The 21,536-nt window shown below is 43.3% G+C and overlaps 1 protein-coding gene across 2 annotated transcripts in view; it reads left to right on the top strand.

The window, feature by feature from the left end:
- Positions 1–21,536, top strand: part of LOC141164964 (teneurin-2-like) — a 2,056,926-nt gene that overhangs the window by 775,419 nt on the left and 1,259,971 nt on the right. Inside the window, exon 3 of one of the 2 annotated variants that reach the window (XM_073650623.1) lies at positions 19,943–19,999. The gene's annotated coding sequence lies outside the window, so the exon portion shown is untranslated. Of the gene's footprint in view, positions 1–19,942; positions 20,055–21,536 lie in introns of both variants that reach the window. The other variant, XM_073650622.1, reaches the window with a different exon arrangement.

Below are 21,536 nucleotides of genomic sequence, written 5' to 3'. Positions count from 1 at the left end.
CTACCATGCGCCCTGGTAAAACCATCTCCCCCACCCTCACATGCCTGCCGCCTTGGTGCTGCCGACCGTCTGGACCTTGCAGATGTTAGCCCTTCCGCATACAACTCCTCCTCCTCTACTTCCTCCACCTCCTCTTGTGCCACCACCTGACTCCGAATTCTGTTTAACATGTGCTCCAGCATGTAAATCACCGGAATAGTCATGCTGATAATGGCATCGTCAGCACTAAACATCTTCGTCGCCATTTCAAAACTGTGCAGAAGGGTGCATAGGTCCCTGATCTGAGACCACTCCTCCAGCGTGATTTGCCCCACCTCTGAATCTCGTTGGCCCAGGCTATACGTCAGAACGTATTGCACCAGGGCTTGTCGGTGCTGCCACAGTCGCTGCAACATGTGCAGAGTTGAATTCCACCGGGTAGGCACATCGCATTTTAGCCGGTGAAGTGGCAGGCCCAACGACTTCTGTAGAGATGTAAGTCGCTGAGCTGCGGGATGCGAACGGCGGAAGTGAGCACACAGCGACCGTGCCCTCTGCAGAAGGCCATCTAGTCTGGGATAGTGGGCTAAAAATTGCTGGACAACCAGGTTCAACACGTGAGCCATACAAGGCACGTGTGTGACATTGCCCCGGCGAAGGGCCGCACCCAGGTTTGCAGCATTGTCGCACACGGCCTTCCCTGGTTTCAGGTCCAGTGGAGACAACCATCCATGAAATTGGTTCTCCAGAGCTGACCACAACTCCTCAGCTGTGTGACTCACATTTCCCAGACATTTCAATGTAAAAACCGCCTGATGACGTTGAGACCTACTGCCAGCATAGTAAGGAGGTGTGCAGGATCACTTCTGCGCAGTTAGAAAGTTTGTGGCATGACCAGACAGGCTTTGGGTGCAGGTGGAAGACCGAGAGGAGGTTGAGGAGGCAGAAGCAGTGGAGGAACTTTGACATAAAGAGGATTGACGCACAACTCGTGGGGACGGCAAGACTTGGACAGCAGCCCCTTGGCCTGCTGTCACCATAGTTACCCAGTGCCCAGTCAGCGACATGTAACGCCCCTGTCCATGCCTACTCGTCCAAGTGTCTGTGGTGAAATGCACCCTGTCACACACAGAGTTTCTCAAAGAAGCGGTGATGTTGTGTGCGACATGCTGGTGGAGCGCAGGCACACCTTTCTTTGAGAAGTAGTGCCGACTGGGCATCTGGTACTGGGGCACTGCGACGGACATAATGTCTCGAAAATCCTCTGTGTCCACCAGGCGGAAAGGCAGCATTTCTGTAGCCAAGAGCTTGCAGATGGTGAAATTCAACCTCTTAGCTTTCTCATGGCTAGGAGGAAATGGTCTTTTACTTGTCCACATCTAAGGGACCGAGGGCTGGCTATTGTGCTTAGACGGGGTTGATAAGGGTGTCCCCGGCAAACTGCCGGTCTGTGAGGAAGATGCAGGCGGACATGTTAGGTTGCCTTGATCCAAAGGTGGTGCTATCGATGTCGGACAGCGCTCAACACCAGCTGGTGTTCCCACCTCCAAAGAAAATGATGACCTGCCAATCACGCTGGCTGTTGCGGGTAAAGAGGTGGCAGGTCTGCGCCCCAAAACAGGTGTGACTGCTGTCCCCCCAGTCACAGAAGATGAAGAGGGCGCGGATGCACAAGATATGGCAGACGGTGGTTGGCCCGGCCGGCTAGGCCGCATTGTAGCACACTGAGCTTCCCACTGCAACTTATGCTTCATGTCCATGTGCCGGTTCATGCATGAAGTACTCAAACTATGTATTTTTTGGCCTCTACTTAGCTTTTGCTGACAAATGTTACAGATAACACGAGTTGGGTCATCTTTATCGATCTGAAAAAATGCCCAGGCTATGCAAGGCTTAGCACCCATGCGACCTGAAGAGCCACCACGACTTGTGGTGAGAGGCAGAGTTGTGTTTGAGGATGCAGTTGTTGACGTGCTTCCAGTACTATGTCTCTGTCCAGGAAGCGCAACCTGACCTCGTCGTCACTACCATCTTCCTCCACCTCCTCTGCTGACCTCATCTCTTGGCTGACTGTGGGTTGACAGTAAGTGGGATCTCCAACCTCATCATCATCACCCTGTGCGTTATCACACCCGTCGTCCTCAGAGCCAACCTGTTCCTGCCCTGACAAAAAACTAAAGTTGTCGCTCCAATCAGGTATTTGAGTCTTATCATCGTCTTCCTCATTGTCTCCACCAACAGGAGTTACAGTTTGGGAATGAGGGTCTACATTATGGTCAGAACCTTCTGCGTCTGGTCCTGGATCCGACTCATAAAGATTCTGGGCATCAGTGCAGATCATTTCCTCGTCTGGATTCACAGAAGCGCTGGAGTCGACCTCTGATTCCCAGGCTATAGTATGAGTAAACAGCTCTGCAGACTCAACCATCTGTTCTACCTCATACTCAGACGGGCAGCTGGAGATTTGGGAGCTGTGAGGAAGCAAGTGCGATTGGGGTGACACCTTTGAGGACTGGAGTATTTGTGATGTTGAAGTTGATGTGGAGGAGAGCCCACTTAAAGGAGCACTTGATATCCGTTGAAGCACCTGCTGTTTTTGTGCCTCATCTGGAATTTGTAGCGATTGGCGTGGCCGTAAGAAAGGGATCTTATCACATTGTCCGCTAAAAGAAGTAGACATTTTAGTTTGGCTGGAAGATGGTCTTTCTTCTACAGATGTTACTGTTGCTTTAACACCTACCCCACGGACACAACCTTTTTTCCCCTTCCCAACACGCCTATTCCCCTTTCCACCAGCAGCAGGCCTTTTTCCACTCATTTTGGTGGTTAACTAATTCACAACTCTGGAGTTGTTTGCACAAAAAAAACAATGGACGGTAACCGAGCAGAGCTGAGTGGCCAAACTGTGGTATTAGGCCAAAACTATTGGCTGGGTTAGATGCAGAAAAAAATATATTCAATTTGCAACCTGATGGAGGTCAGTATAGATGGACTAATACAACAAGTCCCACACACAGCTAGAAGCCCAATATTTTTTCAGAGGTAGATGCAGAAAAAAATATATTCAGTTTGCAACCTGATGGAGGTCAGTATAGATGGAATAATACAACAAGTCCCACACACAGCTAGAAGCCCAATATTTTTTCAGAGGTAGATGCAGAAAAAAATATATTCAGTTTGCAACCTGATGGAGGTCAGTATAGATTGACTAATACAACAAGTCCCACACACAGCTAGAAGCCCAATATTATTTCAGAGGTAGATGCAGAAAAAAATATATTCAGTTTGCAACCTGATGGAGGTCAGTATAGATGGACTAATACAACAAGTCCCACACACAGCTAGAAGCCCAAATATTTTTTCAGAGGTACTGTAGATGCAGATAAAAATTATTTTTAATTTGCAACCTGATGGAGGTCAGTATAGATGGACTAATAGAGAAAGTCCGACACACTGCTAGAAGGCCAAATATTTTTTCAGAGCTAGATGCAGAAAAAAATTATATTCAGTTTGCAACCTGATGGAGGTCAGTATAGATGGACTAACAGAGAAAGTCCCACACACTGCTTTAAGGCCAAATATTTTTTCAGAGCTAGATGCAGAAAAAAATTATATTCAGTCTGCAACCTGATGGAGGTCTGTATAGATGGATTAATAGAACAAGACCCACACACAGCTAGAAGCCCAATATTTTTTCAGAGGTAGATGCAGAAAAAAATATATTCAGTTTGCAACCTGATGGAGGTCAGTATAGATGGACTAATACAACAAGTCCCACACACAGCTAGAAGCCCAATATTTTTTCAGAGGTAGATGCAGAAAAAAATATATTCAGTTTGCAACCTGATGGAGGTCAGTATAGATGGACTAATACAACAAGTCCCACACACAGCTAGAAGCCCAAATATTTTTTCAGAGGTACTGTAGATGCAGATAAAAATTATTTTTAATTTGCAACCTGATGTAGGTCAGTATAGATGGACTAATAGAGAAAGTCCGACACACTGCTAGAAGGCCAAATATTTTTTCAGAGCTAGATGCAGAAAAAAATTATATTCAGTTTGCAACCTGATGGAGGTCAGTATAGATGGACTAACAGAGAAAGTCCCACACACTGCTAGAAGGCCAAATATTTTTTCAGAGCTAGATGCAGAAAAAAATTATATTCAGTTTGCAACCTGATGGAGGTCAGTATAGATGGACTAACAGAGAATGTCCCACACACAGCTAGAAGCCCAATATTTTTTCAGAAATAGATGCAGAAAAAAATATATTCAGTTTGCAACCTGATGGAGGTCAGTATAGATGGACTAATACAACAAGTCCCACACACAGCTAGAAGCCCAATATTTTTTCAGAGGTAGATGCAGAAAAAAATATATTCAGTTTGCAACCTGATGGAGGTCAGTATAGATGGACAAATACAACAAGTCCCACACACAGCTAGAAGCCCAATATTTTTTCAGAGGTAGATGCAGAAAAAAATATATTCAGTTTGCAACCTGATGGAGGTCAGTATACATGGACTAATACAACATGTCCCACACACAGCTAGAAGCCCAATATTTTTTCAGAGGTAGATGCAGAAAAAAATATATTCAGTTTGCAACCTGATGGAGGTCAGTATAGATGGACTAATACAACAAGTCCCACACACAGCTAGAAGCCCAATATTTTTTCAGAGGTAGATGCAGAAAAAAATATATTCAGTTTGCAACCTGATGGAGGTCAGTATAGATGGACTAATACAACAAGTCCCACACACAGCTAGAAGCCCAATATTTTTTCAGAGGTAGATGCAGAAAAAAATATATTCAGTTTGCAACCTGATGGAGGTCAGTATAGATGGACTAATACAACAAGTCCCACACACAGCTAGAAGCCCAAATATTTTTTCAGAGGTACTGTAGATGCAGATAAAAATTATTTTTAATTTGCAACCTGATGGAGGTCAGTATAGATGGACTAATAGAGAAAGTCCGACACACTGCTAGAAGGCCAAATATTTTTTCAGAGCTAGATGCAGAAAAAAATTATATTCAGTTTGCAACCTGATGGAGGTCTGTATAGATGGATTAATAGAACAAGACCCACACACAGCTAGAAGCCCAATATTTTTTCAGAGGTAGATGCAGAAAAAAATATATTCAGTTTGCAACCTGATGGAGATCGGTATAGATGGACTAATACAACAAGTCCCACACACAGCTAGAAGCCCAATATTTTTTCAGAGGTAGATGCAGAAAAAAATATATTCAGTTTGCAACCTGATGGAGGTCAGTATAGATGGACTAATACAACAAGTCCCACACACAGCTAGAAGCCCAAATATTTTTTCAGAGGTACTGTAGATGCAGATAAAAATTATTTTTAATTTGCAACCTGATGGAGGTCAGTATAGATGGACTAATAGAGAAAGTCCGACACACTGCTAGAAGGCCAAATATTTTTTCAGAGCTAGATGCAGAAAAAAATTATATTCAGTTTGCAACCTGATGGAGGTCAGTATAGATGGACTAACAGAGAAAGTCCCACACACTGCTAGAAGGCCAAATATTTTTTCAGAGCTAGATGCAGAAAAAAATTATATTCAGTTTGCAACCTGATGGAGGTCAGTATAGATGGACTAACAGAGAAAGTCCCACACACTGCTAGAAGGCCAAATATTTTTTCAGAGCTAGATGCAGAAAAAAATTATATTCAGTTTGCAACCTGATGGAGGTCTGTATAGATGGATTAATAGAACAAGACCCACACATAGCTAGAAGCCCAATATTTTTTCAGAGGTAGATGCAGAAAAAAATATATTCAGTTTGCAACCTGATGGAGGTCAGTATAGATGGACTAATACAACAAGTCCCACACACAGCTAGAAGCCCAATATTTTTTCAGAGGTAGATGCAGAAAAAAATATATTCAGTTTGCAACCTGATGGAGGTCAGTATAGATGGACTAATACAACAAGTCCCACACACAGCTAGAAGCCCAAATATTTTTTCAGAGGTACTGTAGATGCAGATAAAAATTATTTTTAATTTGCAACCTGATGGAGGTCAGTATAGATGGACTAATAGAGAAAGTCCGACACACTGCTAGAAGGCCAAATATTTTTTCAGAGCTAGATGCAGAAAAAAATTATATTCAGTTTGCAACCTGATGGAGGTCAGTATAGATGGACTAATAGAATGATGCTATGCCCAAAAGATTTTACTTCACTAGGTGCAGTAAAAAATTGGTATTCTATACACAGGTGGTATATTTTGCAACACAGATAGGCTACTCCACTGACTAACACACTCTGCAATAGGCCAAAAAGGATTAGCTTTGCTAGATTCAGCCAAATGCTGTGAAAAAAACTGGCACAGCACTGGCACAGACCTGCCTGGCAAAAACTGATAGGAACTGATGTAACCTAGTCCTGAAAAGGACTCCAATTACAATTAGTCTTTACTCCCACAATCTATCTATTTAAGAGCACAGACCTCCCTGATAAAAGTCGTAGGAAATGCTGTAACCTAGTCCTTAAAAGGACTGCAATCACAACTATTCCCTACTCCCAAGCTATCTGTATATTTGTGCGAAAATTGGCTTGAAATTAACAAGGTATAGCGCACACAGCAACTGCGGTGCCGTCTAACACGCAGCTGCAGCAGTGAGAAAATGGTGGCGACGGGGAAAATGGCTTGGTCTTATATGGCAAGGACATGTGACATACACTGCCAATGACACATGCCCTTGCTTGTGTGAAAAAAAGCACTTCGCTCCGTGTGTGCGCTGCTGATAGGCTGACAGATTGCACCTCCCCACTGCAAATGCGGGAAAGAGAAAAAAAAATGGAGATCTTCATTGTTCCTGCAGAGATCCATCCCCTGCCCCTCCCCCCATCCCGCTGTACACTCAAACTGCGTATTAACATTAATTTTCATCATTACTGAGAAAAAATCCAGTTATGATTTTGGTGCACGAACAGTTATCGAACATAACCTCGAACAGCCGAATTTTTCTCAAATTGTTCGTGTTCGCCGAACGGCTCGAACACCGCCAAAAACAGCTCGAATATGAGATTGGCGAACAGTTCGAGTAGAACAATGCTCATCTCTAATTGCAAGTTGCTCCATCCTAATTTTTGGCAGCTTTTGCTTGCAAGGCATAAGCAAATTCTATGGGACACCCACTCCCCAATAATGGGACTTATGTTTGTAATATGCTGTACTGCATGGCTCTTGTAAGGGGCACTGCAAGTTGCTCCGTCCTAATTTTTGGCAGTTTTTGCTGGGAAAGCATAAGCAAATACTATGGGACACCCACTCCCCAATAATGGGACTTATGTTTGTAATATGCTGCACTGCATGGCTCTTGTAAGGGGCACTGCAAGTTGCTCTGTCCTAATTTTTGGCAGCTTTTGCTTGGAAAGCATAAGCAAATACTATGGGAGACCCACTCCCCAATAATGGGACTTATGTTTGTAATATGCTGTACTGCATGGCTCTTGTAAGGGGCATTGCAAGTTGCTCCGTCCTAATTTTTGGCAACTTTTGCTTGCAAGGCATAAGCAAATACTATGGGACACCCACTCCCCAATAATGGGACTTATGTTTGTAATATGCTGTACTGCATGGCTCTTGTAAGGGGCATTGCAAGTTGCTCCGTCCTAATTTTTGGCAGCTTTTGCTTGCAAGGCATAAGCAAATACTATGAGACACCCACTCCCCAATAATGGGACTTATGCTTGTAATATGCTGTACTGCATGTGACGCGCCCCCTGGGCCGTGTGTACACGTGTGTGGGATACCCGGTGCCGGGTCTCTGGGGTCTGTAGTCTCCGTGGCGGTGACCCGGTCCCGTGGCTCAGGCTGGTCAAACCAGTGGCAGTCTTTCTTAGGTTTTGAGGTTAATTGTCCGACTGCACCACCCGTGGATTGCGGTCAGGGAGTACCACCGCTGCGAGGCAGACCGCTGAGGCTGGTGTTGTGTGCGCAGCAGAGAATGGGATAACTCCCCACGGGAGGAGTATAGCCTCAGGGCAGTGAGTGTGGATGAGGGGGGTGATGGTGCACGAGTGCAGCAGGAACGACTCAGAGTCTTTGCAGTGCAGTTCAGGGTCTTTACTGATGATTATAAGGTAGACCCTCCCGGGAATACTGGCTAGCATAAGAGGCCTGGTCAGTCTGTGAGCAAGCAGGAGTTCCCCTGGCCAGGTGGAGTTGTAGGCCTCCCTGTCTGTCTGCACTCTTCCTGACTACCTTGCTGTAAGCGGGTAGAAGTAGCCCACGTCCCTGAGTGTACCGTGTAGTGCTCACCCGTATGGCTGGTGACTTGGGGCCTTCTGTTAGCCTCCGCTCCATGACGGCGGTGCTGGTCCCTTGCTTGTGACTGAGCCTCCGGGCTTCTATGGCCAGAGGACCTGAAATCCCCTGCCGGCTGGTTTCTGCTGCTGGATATATAAGTCCTCACAGCCTCGGACTCCTGTGTCCGGTTCCTATTGTCTTCTGCCAGGGCGAGCTCTGCTCAGCTTCCAGCCCCTGGTCTTTAGCTCCTACAGAGCTCCTTGCTGTTACTTTCCCTTGCTCTCACTCTGACTCTGACTGTTCTCTGTTCTCTGACTCACTCAACCCCGCCCCAGATCCAGTTTATAAGGGCAGAATTCTCCCCTCCCAGGACTGGGGCAGGAGGATGTTGCTGTTATATTCTGCTACCAGAGCTAAGGAAAGAGAGGAGATCTGTCCCTACGATAGAACTCAGCTTTATCCCTACGATGTAACAGGGGACCTGATCCTGCGATCAGACCTGCTAAAGTCCTAAGCTAGTCTGTACGGAGACCTATAGATGTGGGGAAGGAATCCCTACAAGTACTAAGGACTGGGAGGAAAATGGGACACCTCCTAACAGAAATAGTAGCAGACAGACAAACAAACAAAATATATAGAACACTGAGATCCGTAGACCAAGCAAACTAACAGAGTTAGATACAGAGCACAGGCTAGATAGAAAGTAGTTATACAATGAAGTCCAGCAAAGCCAGAAGGGCGGAGCAGGATTAAATAGGCCAACAAGGTCATGTGACCAGCAAAGGAAAAAACCTAAGAGCAAGGTTCTAACAGTACCCCCCCTTCTAAGAGGATCCTCCGGATCCCCTAGGACCAGGCTTATCAGGAAATCTCCTGTGAAACGCTCTGATAAGTCTGGACGCGGAAACATCATCTGACCTCATCCAAGAGTTATCCCCGGGTCCGAAACCTTTCCAGGCCACAAGATACTGCAAACTACCTCTATACCGTCTAGAGTTAAGGATGCGAGAAATTTCATATTCCCCGTCCTCCACCACCGGAGGAACAGAGGCAGAGGCGTCACCATCCGACACAACAGCTTTTTTTAACAGAGAGACATGAAATACCGGATTAATTCTCCAGGAGGTAGGAACCTCCAACCTAACAGCAGATTGGTTGACAACCTGAAGCACCTTAAAGGGCCCTACAAACTTGGGACCCAATTTCTTAGAAGGAATCCTCAACCGCAGATTCCTAGAGGACAACCAAACCATGTCACCAACAGCGAACAAAACCTCCTGTCGTTTCCTATCAAAGTAGTCTTTAGATTTTCTGTTGGCCTCCTGAAGATTACCACGCACATCCGTCCAAACTCTCTCCAAATCACCGGAAAAATTCTCCTCCTCAGGCACGGCAGATCCCAACTTGGAGAACGACCCAAACGACGGATGTCTCCCAGAACAACAAAAAAAAGGCGAACAACCAGCAGAAGAAGATGTATGATTGTTCAGAGCAAATTCAGCAAGTGGCAGAAACTCAGACCACCCCTCTTGATTGTCTGCCACAAAACAACGCAAGAACTGCTCAACATCCTGGTTTTTCCTTTCTGTCTGGCCATTAGATTCAGGATGATATCCGGACGAGAACGATAAATGAACTCCCAACCTGTCACAAAAGGCACGCCAAAAACGAGCCACGAACTGAGGACCCCTATCAGAAACAATGTCAGTAGGAACGCCATGAAGTCTGACAATTTCCTTGACAAAGGCCTTAGCGAGAGTTTTAGCGCATGGCAGTTTGACGAAGGGAACCAAGTGACACATCTTGCTAAAACGGTCCACGACCACCCAGATGACAGTAAAACCCTCAGAGGGGGGAAGGTCAGTTATAAAGTCCATAGCCAAATGTGTCCAAGGAGCACTGGGAACCTCCAAAGGACAAAACAACCCCGCAGCAGGAGTATGTGAGGACTTAGATCTAGCACATATAGTACATTGACGCACCCACTTAATGACTTCCTTCTGCCATCCAGGCCACCAAAAACTGCGACCCACCAGTCTCTTGGTCTCAGAGATTCCGGGATGACCTGCCAACCGAGATTCGTGACACTCAACAAACAAATCTCTCCTAAAGGTCCCAGGCACAAACAACCTCCCATGAGGAGTGTTAGATGGGGCATTCTCCTGTGCTTTAAGAATCTCATCTTCCAAAACGGAGTCCAAAGCAGCTATCACAACACCTTCTTGTAAAATGTTCTCCTCTTTCTCAGCACCGACTATGGGAGAAAAACTGCGAGACAAGGCATCCGCCTTAACATTCTTAGTACCAGGGATGTAAGTAACGGAGAAATTAAACCGCGAGAAAAACAGTGCCCACCTAGCCTGACGGGCATTCAGGCGCTTGGCAGCATCAAGATATATCAGATTTTTATGATCCGTAAGAACCTGAACGGGAAATTCCGCACCTTCCAAGAAGTGGCGCCAGTGTTCAAATGCGAGTTTAATAGCCAATAATTCCCGATTACCAATATCGTAATTCAGTTCAGTCTCCGAAAAATTTTTTGAAAAAAAGGCACAGGGATGTAATCCATCCCCGTTATCCTGAGACAATACTGCGCCAACCCCCACAGAGGAAGCATCAACTTCAACCAAAAACGGCTTAGTCACATCAGGCTGCATAAGGATGGGAGCAGAGGTGAACCTCTCCTTGAGATACACAAAAGCTTCAATAGCCTCAGAAGACCACTGAACCGCATCAGCACCTTTCCTGGTGAGATCGGTCAGAGGTTTGACAATACTAGAAATTTTTTTTATGAATTTTCTGTAATAATTGGCGAAACCTAAAAACCTCTGTATCGATTTCAAACCAATAGGCCTAGGCCATTCCTGTACAGCTTGAACTTTAACCGGGTCCATCTCAAAACCTTCGCTGGAGATAATGTAACCCAAAAAACTAATTCTCTGTACAGCGATCTCACATTTCTCCAGCTTAGCAAAAAGCGAATTGTCCATTAACAACTGTAATACCTCACGTACGCTCCGCCAATGAGACTCCAGATCCGGCGAATAAATCAAAATGTCATCCAAATACACAACCACATTTTTGCCGATCAAAGGTCTAAGGATGTCATTAATAAGATTATGAAAAAATGCAGGAGCATTAGTAAGACCAAAAGGCATAACCAGATTCTCAAAATGACCCACAGGAGTGTTAAAAGCAGTCTTCCATTCGTCACCCTCCTTCATGCGCAACAGATTGTATGCCCCCTTAAGGTCAATTTTAGAGAACCACTTGGCCCCCATTAACTGGTTAAATAAATCAGGAATCAATGGCAGTGGGTAAGGATTGCGTACAGTAATTTTGTTAATCTCACGAAAATCCAGACAAGGACGTAAACCGCCGTCCTTTTTTTTTTACAAAAAAAAATCCAACCGCCACAGGAGACTTAGAAGGCCTAATGTGACCAGCGGCCAAACTTGTCTGTATGTATTCCTCCAAAGCCTTCCTCTCAGGAATAGTAAGGTTAAATAAACGACTTTTAGGAAGAGTCGCTCCAGGGACAAATTCAATAGAATAATCATAGTCTCTATGGGGAGGAAAAACCTGCGATTCCTTCTCAGAAAAAACTCTCCAAAAATCCTGAATAGGAACAGGCAATTCTCCCCTATCCAAAGCTGCAATACGCCCGTTACAACACTTGTCATAACATTTATGGCTCCAGGATTTAATTTCACTGGTAGACCAATCCAGTACAGGATTGTGAAATTTTAACCAGGGCAATCCCAATATTACTGGAGAAGGCAAGTTATTCAAACCTACCAAATCCAATTTCTCATGGTGAACACCATTAATAGTGAGAGGAAATTCACAGACCTTGAGAGTAATATTCTTCAAAGGGGAACCATCCACAGAAACCACAGCAATGGGGGATGATAAAGGTTCGGGTTTTAAATTGAGTCTTTCCAAGAATCCCCCATCAATTACATTCAGAGTAGACCCATAATCGACAAACACCCGAAATTCCATTCATTTTTCCTGAGCAATCGTGGAAGCAGCTAAAAATACACCCTTGGAATTTAAACAGGCAATACGGGCATGACTGACCATTTTTTTTTCTTTCTTCATACGAAGCTCACAGCCTTTAATCAAATGACCAGATTTTCCGCAATAGAAACACAAGCCTTCAAAAAATCTACGGTCTTTTTCTTGAGAGCGAGGTGCCACCGATCCAATCTCCATCGGTTCACCACTGTTAGTACACACATTCTCATAACCAGAAACTGACATAGCAGAGGATTTGCTCTCATTAACCCTTGCACGCAGTCTCCTATCAACCCGTATAGCTAATTGCATAGCCTGTTGCAAATCTTCAGGTGTAGGATAAGCAATTAGCAGGTCTTTAACCCTTTCATTGAGCCCAGCAAGAAATAGACTTTTCAGAGCAGAATCGTTCCACCCTGTTTGAGTAGACCATCGACGGAAATGAGTACAATATTTTTCCACATTACCTGATCCCTGTCTCAAACGTCTTAACTCAGTCTCAGCTGATGCGACACGGTCAGGATCATCATATAATAGCCCCAAAGCAGAAAAAAAACTATCCACTGATCTGAAGCATGTATCACTAGGTTGCAAAGAAAAGGCCCACTCCTGAGGCTCTTTGCGCAAAAGTGACATTATGAACCCTATGCGCTGGGATTCATCCCCAGAGGACTTGGGTCTCAAACGAAAATACAATAAGCAAGCATTTTTAAATGAAAAAAATTCTCGGTGTTCACCAAAAAATAAATCCGGCAAACATACCTTAGGCTCCAAGAAATGTGCTCCAGGACAGTTACTCACGTGCTGACGGAGCTCGGCCACCTCCAGAGAGAGTCCCTGCAGGCGATGAGCCAAATCCTGAACCGACACCATGATGGAACAGAAAAATCTTTCCTTAGAGAATTTGCAGGCTGGACTTACTGTTATGTTCTGCTACCAGAGCTAAGGAAAGAGAGGAGATCTGTCCCTACGATAGAACTCAGCTTTATCCCTACGATGTAACAGGGGACCTGATCCTGCGATCAGACCTGCTAAAGTCCTAAGCTAGTCTGTACGGAGACCTATAGATGTGGGGAAGGAATCCCTACAAGTACTAAGGACTGGGAGGAAAATGGGACACCTCCTAACAGAAATAGTAGCAGACAGACAAACAAACAAAATATATAGAACACTGAGATCCGTAGACCAAGCAAACTAACAGAGTTAGATACAGAGCACAGGCTAGATAGAAAGTAGTTATACAATGAAGTCCAGCAAAGCCAGAAGGGCGGAGCAGGATTAAATAGGCCAACAAGGTCATGTGACCAGCAAAGGAAAAAACCTAAGAGCAAGGTTCTAACAGTTGCATGTTTAAGGGATCCTGACCAGGAAACCTCCCACTTGCTCTCCGACGTAATATCTCTATTACTGTGGTGACCAGACCCCTGGGGTGCCACACATGGCTCTTGTAAGTTCTTGTAAGTTGCAGTTCCTCATAATTTTTGGAAAGCCTTCCATTCACTGCTTAGGCCAACAGTGCACAGGAGACCCAGTTGCTATAAATGGAAAAAAAGGTTTAGTTAACGCCTCTGACCTCCATGTCATTTCCAAGGGGCATTGGAGTGCCTCGAAATTTTTGGTAGGCATTGTACCCACTGTATGCCCTATAACTGTGTAGCCGAACCGCTCCTTTTGTTACAGAAACATATCCTACAAGACATATCTGGTTGACTGGCCTGATATTGATGTGAATGGTCCCTGTTCCTCCTGCTCTTTCTCCTTTGCCACTACCTCATCCATCATTTATCACCTGAAGCTTTGTTTTAACGGGAGTCATAGAACTTGGATAGTAGCAGGAAAACATCCAGCAATCCTCGGAGGAGGTAGGATATGCGCCAAAACGCTGACCACCTCAGGCCTAGCCGCTACTACATACATGCGCTTGCATTACAACAAAACAAAGCAGATTCTAACTTCTATCATCCTCATCATGCTCCTCACCTTGGCACTCTCAACTCCCCTGATGGAGAAGCCAGGGCCCACCGGAGGAGTCTGATAGTTCGGTGGGCTCGGCCAATGCTGCCCTAAAGCAGGCCAGGCTAAGAAAAGTGTGGGAAAGGTTACCGGGACAAATAGGGGTGGCTTGGGACCGAGTATGTACACCTGGCCACCCCCTGGAGGCTGGGGAGCAAGCGGGGACACCAGGCCACCAGGCGGCTGGGGACTGAGTATGGATACCAGGCCGCCGACACAGCCATGGCGTGGTGGCCAGATTCCGCCTCCACATGCCTAAAAGGCCCAATTTAAAGTGCAAGCAAGCAAGCAGTATGGTACTGCAGCCTGGGGGTGGGTGGGTGGCAGACTTGCACTTGCGCTTGCATTGCAAGGAATGGGAGAGGTACAATTGAACACTGCCCTGGGACAAGGACTTGAATGGGGATAGTTGCAAGTCTGCAATGACAGGTGCAAGGTGGGAGGCATCTTCGCATGTACCATGAACAGGGGTTTGGCATGCACACACTACAGCGGAATAGGCTCTCCTTCCCACTAAATGCACTGGGGAGGGCACAGGTATTGTTTTGGTATACGTGCTTAATCTTATGTATAAGGCACACCAGGACAAATAGGGGCGGCTGGGGACTGAGTATGGATACCTTGCTGCCGGAGCAGCCATGAGGTATTGGCCAGCTTCGGCCTCCTCCAAACTAAAAGGCCCCATTTCAAGTGCAAGCTAGCAGTAAGGAATTGCAGTCTGGGGGTGGGTGGGTGGCAGGCTGCACACTTACACTTGCATTAAAAGAAAACATAGCAGATGCTAACTTCTGTCATCATCATCATGCTCCTCAGCTTGGCACTCTTAACTCCACTGATGGAGAGTCAGGGCCCACCGGAGGAGTCTGGTTCTCTGGTGGGCTCGTCCAATGCTGCCTAAAGCAGGCCGGGATAAGAAAAGTGTGTGGGAGGATGTTCCAAGGAGAAATAGGGGCGGCTGGGGACCGTTTGTGGACACCCGGCTGCCCACAGGCGGCTGGGGACCGTGTGTGGACACCCGGCCGCGGGGCGGCTGGGGAGCGAGTATGGACACCTGGCCGCCGGGCGGCTGGGGACTGAGTATGGATTCCAGGCCGCCAACACAGCCTTGACGTGGTGGCCAGATTCCGCCTCCACATGCCTAAAAGGCCCAATTTCAAGTTCAAGCAAGCAAGCAGTATGGTATTGCAGCCTGGGCGTGGGTGGGTGGCAGGCTGCATACTTGCGCTTGTATTGCAAGGAATGGGGGAGGTACAATTGAACACTGCCGTGGGACTAGAACTTGCATGGGGATAGTTGCAAGTCTGCATCTTCTGATGCGGCAAGGATCACTTATGATGGGCACACTTTTATGCAGTGACCTGGGTGTCAGAGATGCTTCCAGGGGTCTGCAACATGCTGTTCCCATGTCTTTTCTGCACTGTATGCATGTGTCACATAGCACATGGCCAGATAAGGTTGTAAAATGTTAAAATGACATTTCCCGGTGAATGCATTTGTCACGGTTGAAAGCAATGCAAAAGTGCAAAAATGCATAAAAAATGCTACTTGTGAACATAGCCCAAGGTGTGGAGGAGTATTTTTGTTTTTGGTTATTTTTTTTACCTTATACACAAGTCTTTACCCTGGAAAGGATGTTCCTTAACATATTTCACAGGAAAACAGGTTCAGTTTCGTTTTTGAACATTTTATTGTGAGCCAGTAAAAGTGGCCTAATACCTCTGACCACGTTGTTGACAGCAGTGACCTGGGGGTCAGAAATGCTTCCTGGGGCGATCCCCATGCTGTCCCCATGTCATTTGAGCACTGTCACTATCGTTTTGGGCACTTGTTAGGCTTTTAAAAGACTGCCGGGGGTGCCACCGCAAAGATGCTCAAGTCTCCCATAGACTAACATTGGGCTCGTTGCTCGGGTCGAGCACCCAAGTATCACGGCGAGCTCGGCCCGAGCTTCGAGCACCCGAGCATTTTAGTGCTCGCTCAACACTAGTCATAAACTTGTAAATAGCTCATGAAAGAATAAAGTTACGTTAAAACCAAGCACACCATTGTTTTTCTTATGAAATTTTCAATGCGTTTGATGTGCCACATGACCCTCAAACCATAGAAAAAAATAAAGTTGGATTCAAAATGGCCGCCATGGCCGCCACCTATCTGGAAACTTTTTCCCCCTCCCATATACTAATGTGCCACAAACAGGAAGTTGATATTACCAACAATTCCCATTTTATTTAGGTGTATCCATATAAATGGCCCACCCTGTACTTTAAAGGGGTATTCCCATCACCAAGATTCTATCCAATATGTAGTAATAATAATATTATTATTATTATTATTATTATTATTATTATTAGCAAATACCTCCAATTTGAAATGTAGTAAAGTTTTTCTTATTCGCTATGCCTCTTTCCTCATGTGCAGGCATTACAGGACGTTAGGCATCCATGGTTGTGACCACTGTTATCGTGACAGTTAGCTAGTTGCTAGTGGTTATACCATGGATATCTAAGGTCCTGCAATGCTTGCACATGAGGAAAGAGACATAGCAAATTAGAAAAACTATACTACATTTCTAATTGGAGGTATTTGCTAATATTATTATTATTACACCTACTACATATTGGGATAGGATCTTGGAGATGGGAATACCCCTTTTAAGCAAGAAATTTGTGAGAAAAATCCCACCAAACCTAAAACAGAGTCACATAGTTATATAATTATGTACAGTAGGTTTAAAGAAGACATAAGTCCATCAATTTCAACCTTTCTCCACCACTTACACATTCTCTATCGATAGATTATTTATAACGCACAATGCCATTTGTTGTGAGAAACACATCTAACCCTTTTTAAAAGCTGTTAAGGTAATTGCCATTGCTACCTCTTGTAGATCTTTTTTATTTTTTCCAATTTTCACTCCAGCACATTATTGCCTTTATGAATTCATAATATTTATTATATTTTTTGTGATTTTATTTAGAATAATTGATTTGCATTTTCTTTGCTTGGTTAGTAACTTCACCATTTGCATATATTGATTTTGTATATCTTGACTGGAAATTGATACATTGTCTACTGTGATCCATCTTATGGTCATTCTATCTTCTGATTCTGTCCTCTGGATGCAAACTTAAAGCTGATCTTGTTTTTACTCTAATTGTCAGTCTAATTGATGTGAACATTCACTCCTTTCCTATATAACAGCATTCTCAAACCTCTTTTAGATATCCTATGATTAAGGGTTCACTGTTCTAGCGCCAGAAACGCTTCAGGTTTACTTGTTTTTAATGAATTTTATATGATTTTCCAATAAATTGTCATATTTTTTATTTTCTGGTTGGAAGTGCCGTATACATCCTTTCCTTGTTTTTTCTAGTCCAAAGAGAATGCGTAGCATAGATCTTTAAGGCTTATAATTTAGGATTAAATCATTCTTTTCTATGTTTGAGTTTATTTAACTTTCAGAATGCGGACTATGCTCATTTCAATATTGGGATATTGGGCAAAGTGAGAGTACATTTGAATCACAGCCTTCCTTTTCTTTCTTCACGCTCTAAAAAAATTTTAGTGCTAAATTGCCAAATCAGGATATTTTAAACCGGTCTTTGAGTCTGTAGAGATTACACAGCAGCATCGTTAATGACTAAAGAGGTCAGTTTTTCTCCTACTCTAATGTGAGCTGGGCGAATAGATACAGTGGAGGGCTACTATGTTAAAACTGAAAGAGTCACTTGCTGTCAACTTCTAAAATATGGCATTTGTAATTCATGAAACTCACTAGCTCATTCTCTTACATGAAATCTTTTAAACCGGAAAAAACTATTTTAACGTGGCAATGTGCCATCTAGACTACTAGGCCGATGTGTAGCTTCACAGATCACATACAGGTGCTTCTCACAAAATCAGAATATCCTCAAAAAGTTAATTTATTTCAGTTCTTCAATACAAAAAGTGAAACTCCTTATATTATATAGAGTCATTACAAACAGAGTGATCTATTTCAAGTGTTTATTTCTGTTAATGTTGATGATTATGGCTTACAGCCAAGGAAAACAGAAAAGTACTTATCAATGGTAAGTGCACAGGCATCTAGACATGGAGTTTTGAGTTCAAGTCCCATCAGCGAACAGTGACTTTTTTTAAAATTATTATTATCAGTTGTAAAAGTCACTTGTCAAAGTCGGGTATCAAAGTCACTTAACAAAATCACTTAACAAAATCAGTTCCCAGACAGGGTATTTAGCCTCAAACTGACATAATTCTGATGTTTTACTTTGATGGACACGGTACATTGGGCTGAAATCACACATACAGTTTGTAATGCAACTTTTGAAGCATGTACAAGAGGGGATCTAAAAGGTAAAAGATATTTCCTTTCTTTACACTTTTTCTTCCGTTAAGATTTGCTTCTAACATTTTTTCATAAAGAACAAAACTGCATCAAAAACTGCAATCAAAGTTAATCAAAGTGCATTAGGCTCAATTCCCACTATGAATATTTGGTGTGTTGTCAAGTCAACTTCCTGTTACATAGCTTTGATAAAACTTAATTGATAAGGTCATATGTGGATTACATGCATTTTTATTGCAATTCCTTTGTGGAAACATGCTAAAAATGCATATGCCGTTTTTTTCTGCAGTGTCTATGGGGAAAATCCACTAATGAAATGCATATTTATCGTAAGAGAAATTAACATGTTATGGGTTTCAAAATCACACCTTAGGTTCTAGGTTTCTGTAGGGTAAAATAGAGCACAGTAAACATGATATTTATATATATTGCAAACACTTTGGCTGAAACTGTAATACACTGTGTTCTTTTGCCCACGGAAATCTGCAGTACAAAAAAACGCAACAAATTCACATCATGGGAATGCTGCATTAAGTTGGGAACAGACCTTCCTTCATTGAACCCTTGCAAGATGTTCAGAACAGGTTAAAAGTGGATTTAACACTACAAACTGCATACATTATTAACAAGATTTATGAGGCTTTTGTACTTAGTTTGAAAATTCTGTACAATCCTTTTTTTTATTCATGTATGAATTGAGCATTTCATAAGACCAGCGACAGCTAACACAATGTGTTTGACTAAAACACAAGTAATATGACAACAGTGCATGGTGTTAAACAGGTTTAAAAGTTAGAAATTACATTTAAACTCATTACAAAAGAATTAAATGTGCTAAATAAATAACAATAATAATAATAATAAATAGTAATAAATAACATTTTTACAGAGTTGCATACTGTAATTTAAAATGCTTGGGATAAGAATTTGATAATCCTGGAAAAAATCAGTATACGCTGTATTCTTGTACAAATAAAGCATTGTGCATGCTAGATGTTTGATTATTCACTGGCATATCTCAGTCTTAGTTCAATTAGTTATTTGGAGAGTTATAAAAGGGCGCTTTACAATTTCCTCTGGTCAATTTTGACCAACTGATTCTACTGTTATCAGACCAGAAAGTTTGTGTCCATATGACATTTGTTTTTGCACATCTAGTAAGACATGTTTTTTGTTATTCCTGTGCTGTATATAAACAGAATATTAGCTTGTCTTTCTACAGAACAGATAATGGTATTTATGGTTTCTATTTCCAATTTTCTGTAAATGTGTTTTATATCTTTTTTTCCTACAGATACTTTGAATTGCTTATAAAAGAAGTTTCTTCAGAAAATGCTATTCCTCCAGTAAGGTGAATAAAATACTCTCTTGCTGGAATTACGGTAGATACCAGTGCTGGATATTCAGTAAGACTTTCAAAATTTTCTTTATGGCTCTTTTAATAAGTATGTAATGCTTATATTTATTTTTAATTTTCCACTATGATAATGCTGTGGATTTTGTCACCTGCAATTTGAGTTGTGCATCAAGTCATGGCTGATAAATCTGGAGAAAAATACTTGAATTTATATTGATGTGTGTTGTAGTGCAGTTGACAGTAGAGATGAGCGTATTGATCCATGGAGGGTTGACTTTAATTTGAATTTTCTCAAATTGGCAGGTCCCCGTTAATTCAAACAGTTTGTGATTCGATTTGCGAACATTGGAAAAAAAATTACCTAGTTCTTTTTCACACACTACTGAAGCCTCAGAAAGCAGACTATTTACTTAAATTATGGCAGATAGGGTGCCCCCATAATGCTTTGCAGTTATCACATCACATGATCTAGCTCTGCCAATTAGGGGGGACTATTACAGCTAGTATAATATATGAGGGCCAAGCAGCGCCAATTTATGATTTTACAGCTTAGGAGGTCAACGCACACAGCTCATTCCACATAGAGATAGAGAAATACCTAAACTGATTTTGGTGTACTAGCGGTATAAGTGTTGATTGGGCACTAAAATGCCTGGGTGCTCGAAGCTCTGGCCGAGCACATCGTGATACTCGGGTGCTCGACCCGAGCAACGAGCCCAATGTAAGTCTATGGTAGACTTGAGCATTTTTCTGGCTGTCCCACCCCGGCGGTCTGCAGAAGGTCAAAAATTGCCCAAATCGATGGGAACAGTGCTCAATGAAACATGTCAGGCAGGCAGAATATATAGGCAAACATGCAGGCAGGGTATATAATCAAAAAGGAGGAACAAAGGAGCTAAATGGTAGAAGACAATAGAAAATCTTTATTATATTAAATAAATTAGCATCACATAATAAATAGTTTAGTCATAGCATAGACAAGCAGGGGTACATGATGTCAGGAAAATGCAGCACTCTATAGCTTACAACCCTATACCCACTACATAAAAGTATAACCAGTAGAGTGGGGAAACCAAGGCAAGGAAGATAAATGGACAATGACTGAGGGCAATAGCAATATACACTTGTAGGCAACAATCTGCCACAACATCAAGATGCGCCCATAGTCAGTAGGTAACCAAAAGCCTTACTGAGGGATGGAAGGAGAGCTAAGGGTACTGGAAAAGGATAGTCCGTGGAGAGAGATGCCTCATGCGCGTTTCGCCTGGATATTGTTGGCTTTCTCAAGAAGCAGGGTATATAGTAGGGTGCATGAAAAACATAGCAGGGCACTCGGAACACACTAGTGCCCTCCGATTTTCATGCACCCGTCTCTTTAAAAAAGCCGACAATTCAGCAGCAGCATAGAGTTATAACATTGGTACCTGACAATTTAGAACAGAAAGAATAGAGCATCATACATAGATTAGATAGATAGAAACATGTCAGTCACATATATAATAAGTACAGTGACAGTGTTGGTTACTGTACT

The sequence above is a fragment of the Phyllobates terribilis genome, unplaced genomic scaffold, assembly GCF_046119375.1.
Source record: "Phyllobates terribilis strain yellow unplaced genomic scaffold, ASM4611937v1 Scaffold_11__3_contigs__length_659146591, whole genome shotgun sequence".
NCBI lineage: Eukaryota > Metazoa > Chordata > Amphibia > Anura > Dendrobatidae > Phyllobates > Phyllobates terribilis.
Note: the sequence above shows the minus strand (reverse complement) of the source record. Positions and strands in the feature narration are given on the sequence as shown.